Raw genomic sequence first — 6,782 nt, forward strand, 5'->3', positions numbered from 1 at the left:
AAGAAGAAGAAGAAGAAGAAGAAGAAGAAGAAGAAGAAGAAGAAGAAGAAGAAGAAGAAGAAGAAGAAGAAGAAGAAGAAGAAGAAGAAGAAGAAGCAATTTGGGGGTGTGGTGGCTAAAAGCAATGCAAGCAATAAGACCTGATTCCATGTCTCCACATAAAAAGCCAGGTGTGGCTGCACCTTTCTGCAGTCTTAGTTCTGTGACAAGTAGGACAGGAGGCTGGCCGGGGTCACTGTCTGCCAGCCTCATCTTCAGTGAGAGATCCCGTCTCAAGGGAGCAAGGCAGAGTGTCAGTGATGGATCAGGATACCTGATAGCTTCTGGAGTCTTCACACATGCACACACACAAGCATGCACACACACATACACACACACACGCACAGCATACAAACTAACCAGTGAATATTTTTAAAAGTGTTCGGCATCCTCGGCCATCAGAGTACATTGAGATCTCGTCTGGCATGGTAGTACATGCCTTTAATCCTAGCACCCAAGAGACAGAGGCTGGCAGACTTCTGTGGGTTCTAGGTTAGGCTAGCCAAGGCTACATGGTAAGACCCTAAATGCCTAAGTGTCTCATGTCTGGCTTATTTGATGAAATACTTGTTGGCCTCAAACACTCCAGTGAAAGTGTTCCATTTGTTGACAGTTTGTGACCTGGCAGGAGAGTTTAGTCCTAGATGTAGTGTGGCCCTTGCCCCATGCTCTTACTACCTGCAGGATTTTACTCAGCCCCTGTAGTAACTCCACGCCACCCCCTGCTCCAGGGACTTAGGCTTCTGGAAGTAAGGTTATCGGTGAAAGCCTTGTTGGAATGGGAGGGACCTCAGAGGCGTTGTCAGAGCAGGGCAAACCTCTACACTCTCCAGACCTCTCCTGGGATCTCCTCCAACAGGTCAGCTCATGACTTCAACCCCTTTTTATGGACTCCAGATTGCTGACATTTAGATTTTCCTTCCTCCTCCTCCAGTCTTTCCCTCGGAGTATTCCAAATGCTTTTTCCATGTATGGCTTTCCCTACAGAGCACTGGTTTTAGAATTTGCACCCAGTGCCGAGACAAATCTTGCCAAGTGAAGGACCAGCTGTGCAGAGCAGGCATTTCCACTGTCTTCTAGTTACCAGCCCCTATCCTCAGAGTCTTTTCTTCTGCCACAGGGTAGTGGGGGGGGTTTGGAAGACTAGAAACAGCTGCTATTAACAACTAGAGCATCCTTAACAAAGGCAAACTCGGGGGCAAACTAGAGGCGGACATCTTGGAGAAAAGTATAAGATGCAGATGGGCTCATCAAGATCACTGAGATTCTGAAATTCTCTGCTGTATTCAGAAATCAAAAAAATGGCCCCATATTAATACTTTACCATGTAAATTATCTATTGATATGTGATAATGTACCACAATATTACATGTAGAAACAAAAAACACATCATCTCCCCAGTTTCTGAGAGCCAAGCACTGACGTGCGATTTGTTCTGGGGACTCTCCTGAGGCAGGCATTTGGACTGCAGGTGTGGCTTGGATGAATGGGGTCCTGAGGATAACGTGGGTACCCATGGTGGAACTGTGTGCACTCACACCTTAACCCCTTAGAAATGGCATCCTGTTGTGGCTTAAATATGAAATCTACCCCAAAGTCTTAGGTGTTGCTGCCTTGGCTCCTAGCTGGAAGATTAACTCATTGATAGATTCATAATTTGTCGGCATTTTGGGAGGCAGTGGACCTGTTTTTAGGAAGTAAATTACTGGGAATATGACTTTGGGGAGCATCTTGACCCAAGTGTGTGCGTATCCCTCCTTCCCTCTCTCCCTCTCTCTTTACCTCCTCCCTCCCACCCCCATCTTCTTCCTAGTTGCTGTGAGGCAAGCCATCCTGCACCCTCGCACTCAGCTGCAATGAGTTTCTGTCTCACCATAGGCCCAGAAACAATGGAGTCAGCCAGACATGGAGTAAAACCTCTGAAATGACATCTTCCTTCCTTTAAACTGACTCTGTCAGACCCTGGTCAGAGCAGTGAAATAGTTGGCTGGTGCATGCCCCCAGCTTTGTTGTAGGTATCTGTTAGTGGTCAGCCACTTAAAGCTATGAACATCAGAAAGCAGCAATCCAGAGGACTCACTTGGGGATTGGGGACTAGGGACTGGGGACTGGTCCCAACAGCTCTCCAGTCTGTCTTTGTACTTTCCCCATCTTCTAGTTCAGGGTACAGCTATGAAAAGGACAAGGCCCTGCTCCCATCCTTTCTTGTGTCACTAAGAAAAATGACCTTCAATCATAACAGTTCATGAAACTCGGCTGTGTGAGCAACGACCTCTTCTAAAGCAGCCACACCAACGCTAAAGCACGGGATGGACAGCAGCGAGGGTCAAATAGAGGTCACTTCCAGAAGTCTGGGCTGGAGAGGGACACTTCCCACTTCCGGCAAAACAGGACTTGAAGCTGGGAGCTGTAACCTTGATGAGGCTTCAGCAAAACTCAAAAAAAAAATGGTACCCCAAAGTATTGTGCCTTGGTATGCTGATTACTTTGAGCTGAAGTGAGGGACTCCATCCAAAGCACGGCATCTCTGACCCCTTTCTTCCTCTGCTGGCTTCTGCCTTCCATCTCTTAATGATCTGATGCTTTCTGTCCAGCTGAATTTGTATGCAGCTGCCCAGCCTTCATCAAGCCTAACCGTAAGCATGAACAACTTTCTGCGAGCCTTGGGGTCTTGTTTCTGAAGACCCTGAGAAACTGCACTTAAAGCGATTTGCTGTGCTTTTCTCTCTTATCTGCCTCTTGCTATTGTTGTGGGTGTTGTTCCTTGAAGACTCAGGGCTGAATCACTATCTTATCACAGGACTGAGCCTGGCTCAGATGGTCCCAGGTCAAAACAGTGTCAGTAAGTTCCCCTCGGGTTCCCGGGTCGAACCTTCTAAGGTTTTCCTGGCTCTGTGATTGAACACACTCCCCTCTGCTGAGCTCCTGTGAACTCCCTGCTGGCTCCCATCAGTCCTTATCTCCATCTTGCCCGGGACAAGCTACACGTGGAAGGCTTATCTCCTTTCCTTGGGATAGCAAACCTGCCTTTTCCAGTGGTTGACATCTAAGCTCCAAAGAGTGCTTGGGAAAGTAAAAGTTATCATAACTTAATGTTGACTGGGGAACTCCTCCCCACCCCCATTTTAAACAAGATATGCCTACACACATACTCTGCCCTTATTAGACCAGTTCTTCCCCAGGCACCACATCATCTCCCCTCTGGTCCTGCTGATTTTCCAACGCTGTAAGTAATACAGAAAGATAATGCAGAACACAGGTACTTGGATGAGGCAGGCAGTGAAGTTCAAAAGCTGTTCTCTCTCCCTCTCTCCCTCTTTCTGTGCGTCTGTCTGTCTGTCTGTCTGTCTTTCACTCAGAAGAATCTGGTAGAAACTGGAGCAGTCACCAGCAAAGGAGAGTGAACTGACAGAGGACACAATGCGCTCTTTAAAGGAAGGCGATATGAATATCAAAGGTAGAAGAAAGGCTCTCAGGAAACTCATAAAACACTTGGATATTTTTTGGCAGAAATATTTCTCTTTATCTTCCAGTCTTTGAATGTAAAATGAAGGAAGACATACTGCGTATCACACAATAGCATCAAACAGCTAATACCCCAAAAATGGGCTCATTTTCAAGGCTAAGAATGAATATACCATTGTGCATCTTACACCCACTTTATAAAGTAGATAAAAATTATTTTTCTATGATTCATAGCTCTGTTTGAAGAGGAAGTTTCCCTGTGATTCACTAGCGTTTCAGATGACCTTGGATGGCGGGGTGAAGCATGCCAGACTGAAGGCAGATCCAAGGAAGGATAAGAAAAAGGTTAGGTGGCAGCAACAGCCAAGCGGAAGTGGACTGGAACACTTACCCTGTTGTCTCAGGTGTCTGCTGCAGCTTCAAAGTGGACACACAAGAGCATTCTGAAGAGATGGGCTGAAGGAAGCCCACCTGCTTACTAAGGAGGAGTGGGAGGCGGGAGGAATACGGGAGAGCAAGCTCTGGGCTGGACACTGAGAAAGGGAACAAGCTCAGCTTATCGCCTCTTGATAACAAAGATGCCCTCACACAGAGCAACCAAAGAGCCCAGCGCTTGGGGATTCATACGGGAAGGATTGACTAATCGGCATCATGCTTTGTAGGCAGGAGACTATAGAGAGAGACAAACGTGTGGGCCTGGATAGGGATAATACAGAAGTGAATGGGGGAGGTGAATCTCCCCCATTCTCCCCATTTGGTAGTTGGATCTCAGGGGTCTCTGAAGGTGGGAGGTTAGATAAGGCAGGATAAGGGGTGATTGGGACGTGGGGTAGCAGATTGTTCCCCAGCCATTAGCCCAAGTCAGCTCCTGAGTCCATACTCTTTACATGACTGGGATGCTCATGTCCCCCCAAAAATGAGCAATGAATTAAGAGCCAGGACTTTAGGAGGCTCTGTGCTTCCAGGGCCAGCCTCATGTGTCACATGAATGCCAAAGAGCTGAGGGAAGAACTTAGGACTGTTTGTCCTTCTGTACCTCAGCCATGTGAAGACACTTGTCCCCTCCCAAAGAGACAGTGTCTTCTTAGATGCAGGGCCCAGCCTTCACCAGACACTGACCTGCCTGCCTGAATCTTAGACTTCTACCCTCTAAAAGCATAAACTTCTGTTCCTTATGATTTACTCAAGCGCCAGTCTTTTGTTATACCAAGAAGAGGCAAAACCATAGTTGGAATGCCTTGTGGGAATTCAAACATCAATTAGTTATTTTTTTCTCCTTAGCAATCTCTCTGCCCATTAGCAATAGCCAGCTTCAATTTGACTGACCAATGTTCAGTTATCAATCATTCACAGATCTGTTGCCAAAAATGATGCTGACCAAATCCAGGTCTACATTAGAGGTACATGGTGCCAGCTCACAGACAGATCCAAGAACAATTCCCTAACTTAACAGGGATCAACTCTCATGACTTATGATGACAACTCTTGACTGTCAATCTCTTTACATGTCTGATAGTCAGATAGTCACTCACCTCCCAAAGAAATTGGGATGGGAGCCAAAAGCTATTGTTCTGCCAGTCCTGTATGGACGATCTCATGGTTGCTTGGTCGTGGTATTTTCTGGACTTTCCGGAGGAAAAAAGTTAGTACCATTAACATAAACCAAGGGGTCTCTTGGGTATCTGTTCATGATATAAAAGAGAGAAAGTTGGGGTTAAATGTTACATAAAGACAGAAAATTTCACCGGATCAGGAAAGCATGCTATGACTATCAAACCAGGTGACATTTTTCTGCTTGTGTTCAAGTCATCTTAAATACTACTCAGGAAAGACTTTAAAAATGCCATGAACAGGGGCTGGAGAAATGGCTCAGCGGTTAAGAGTACCGACTGCTCTTACAGAGGTTCTGAGTTCAATTTCCAGCAACCACATCATAACCATCGGATACACTCTTCCGGGGTGCCTGGAGAGAGCGACAGTGTACTCACATACATAAAATAAATAAATCTTTTTTTTTTAAATGCCATGAACAAAGGTGACCCCACTTGAATAAAAGATGCTCTCCAGACCGGCATTTCTTCAGGTTATATACACATTCTAATGTGACTATTTAAATGTTTGTTATTCCTGGGCGTGGGAAGTATCCCCGTAATCCCTACACTCAAGAGGCTGAAGCAAGAGGATCATGAGCTCAAAGCCAGCATAAACTACATCGTGAAATCATGCCTCAGAAAGAAATAGAAGGAGGCTTATCATTTTATGGCCATAACCTAGACAGACTTTCACAAGGGGCTTTGTAAGAGATAAAGCACTTCTAGTTGAGAGGATCAAATACACCGGTTCAGAACAGAGGTCTTTGTGCTCAGCATCTTTAGACCCACCAATCAGAAGGAGGGGTGGGGGTGGGGGTGTTACAATGTGAAGCAACAAATTGTTAGTTAAAAGTCCATAGGTTTTAAAACTCCACAACAGAGGTTTGGTTTCCATTCAAGATAATAGATCTTGGAGCTGGAGAGAAGGTACAAACTTCGCTTACAGAGAATCTGATTCAGCTCCCAGTGCCCACAGTGGGCAGCTCACAGCCACCTGTAATTTTAGCTCCAAAGGATCCAGTACCCCTTCTATCCAACATGGGCACTACACTCGCATGTACATAAGCATACAGGTATACATGATCAGAAATAAGTGATCTGAACTTGACAGTGCATTCTAAAAATTGAATGATACAGAGATTACCATGACCTCCACCCAAAGATGACTTACAAAATTCTGAAGCATTCCATATTTTAATACATAAATAAGTACATAGGGGCTGATCAATGATTAAGAGCATTGGTTGCTCTTCCAGGCAACTAGGATTTGGTTCCTAGCACCTTCATAGCAGCTCATAATCATCTGTAACTCCAGACACAGGGGCTACACCACCCTCTTCTGGCCTCTAGAGGCATGTGGTGCATGTCTATGTAAGCAAACTATGTATATACATAAAAATAAAGTTAAAAAACAAACAAATCGGGGCTGGCGAGATGGCTCAGTGGTTAAGAGTGCCGACTGCTCTTCCAAAGGTTCCGAGTTCAAATCCCAGCAACCACATAGTGGCTCACAACCATCCGTAACGAAATCTGATGTCCTCTTCTGGAGTGTCTGAGGACAGCTACAGTGTACTTACATATAATAAATAAATAAATCTTTTTTAAAAAAAGCAAATCTTTTCTTTCAATGTTGGATCTTCTTGAGCCCAGAGGTGGCTGAGGCAGATGAAACAGCTGTGTGTCTGG

The 6,782-nt window shown here is 45.5% G+C and overlaps 1 pseudogene; it reads left to right on the top strand.

The window, feature by feature from the left end:
• Positions 1 to 6,193: 6,193 nt before the first annotated feature.
• LOC115029201 lies at positions 6,194 to 6,293 on the top strand (annotated as a pseudogene).
• Positions 6,294 to 6,782: the final 489 nt, after the last annotated feature.

The sequence above is a fragment of the Mus caroli genome, chromosome 13, assembly GCF_900094665.2.
Source record: "Mus caroli chromosome 13, CAROLI_EIJ_v1.1, whole genome shotgun sequence".
In the NCBI taxonomy this organism is placed as follows: Eukaryota; Metazoa; Chordata; class Mammalia; order Rodentia; family Muridae; genus Mus; species Mus caroli.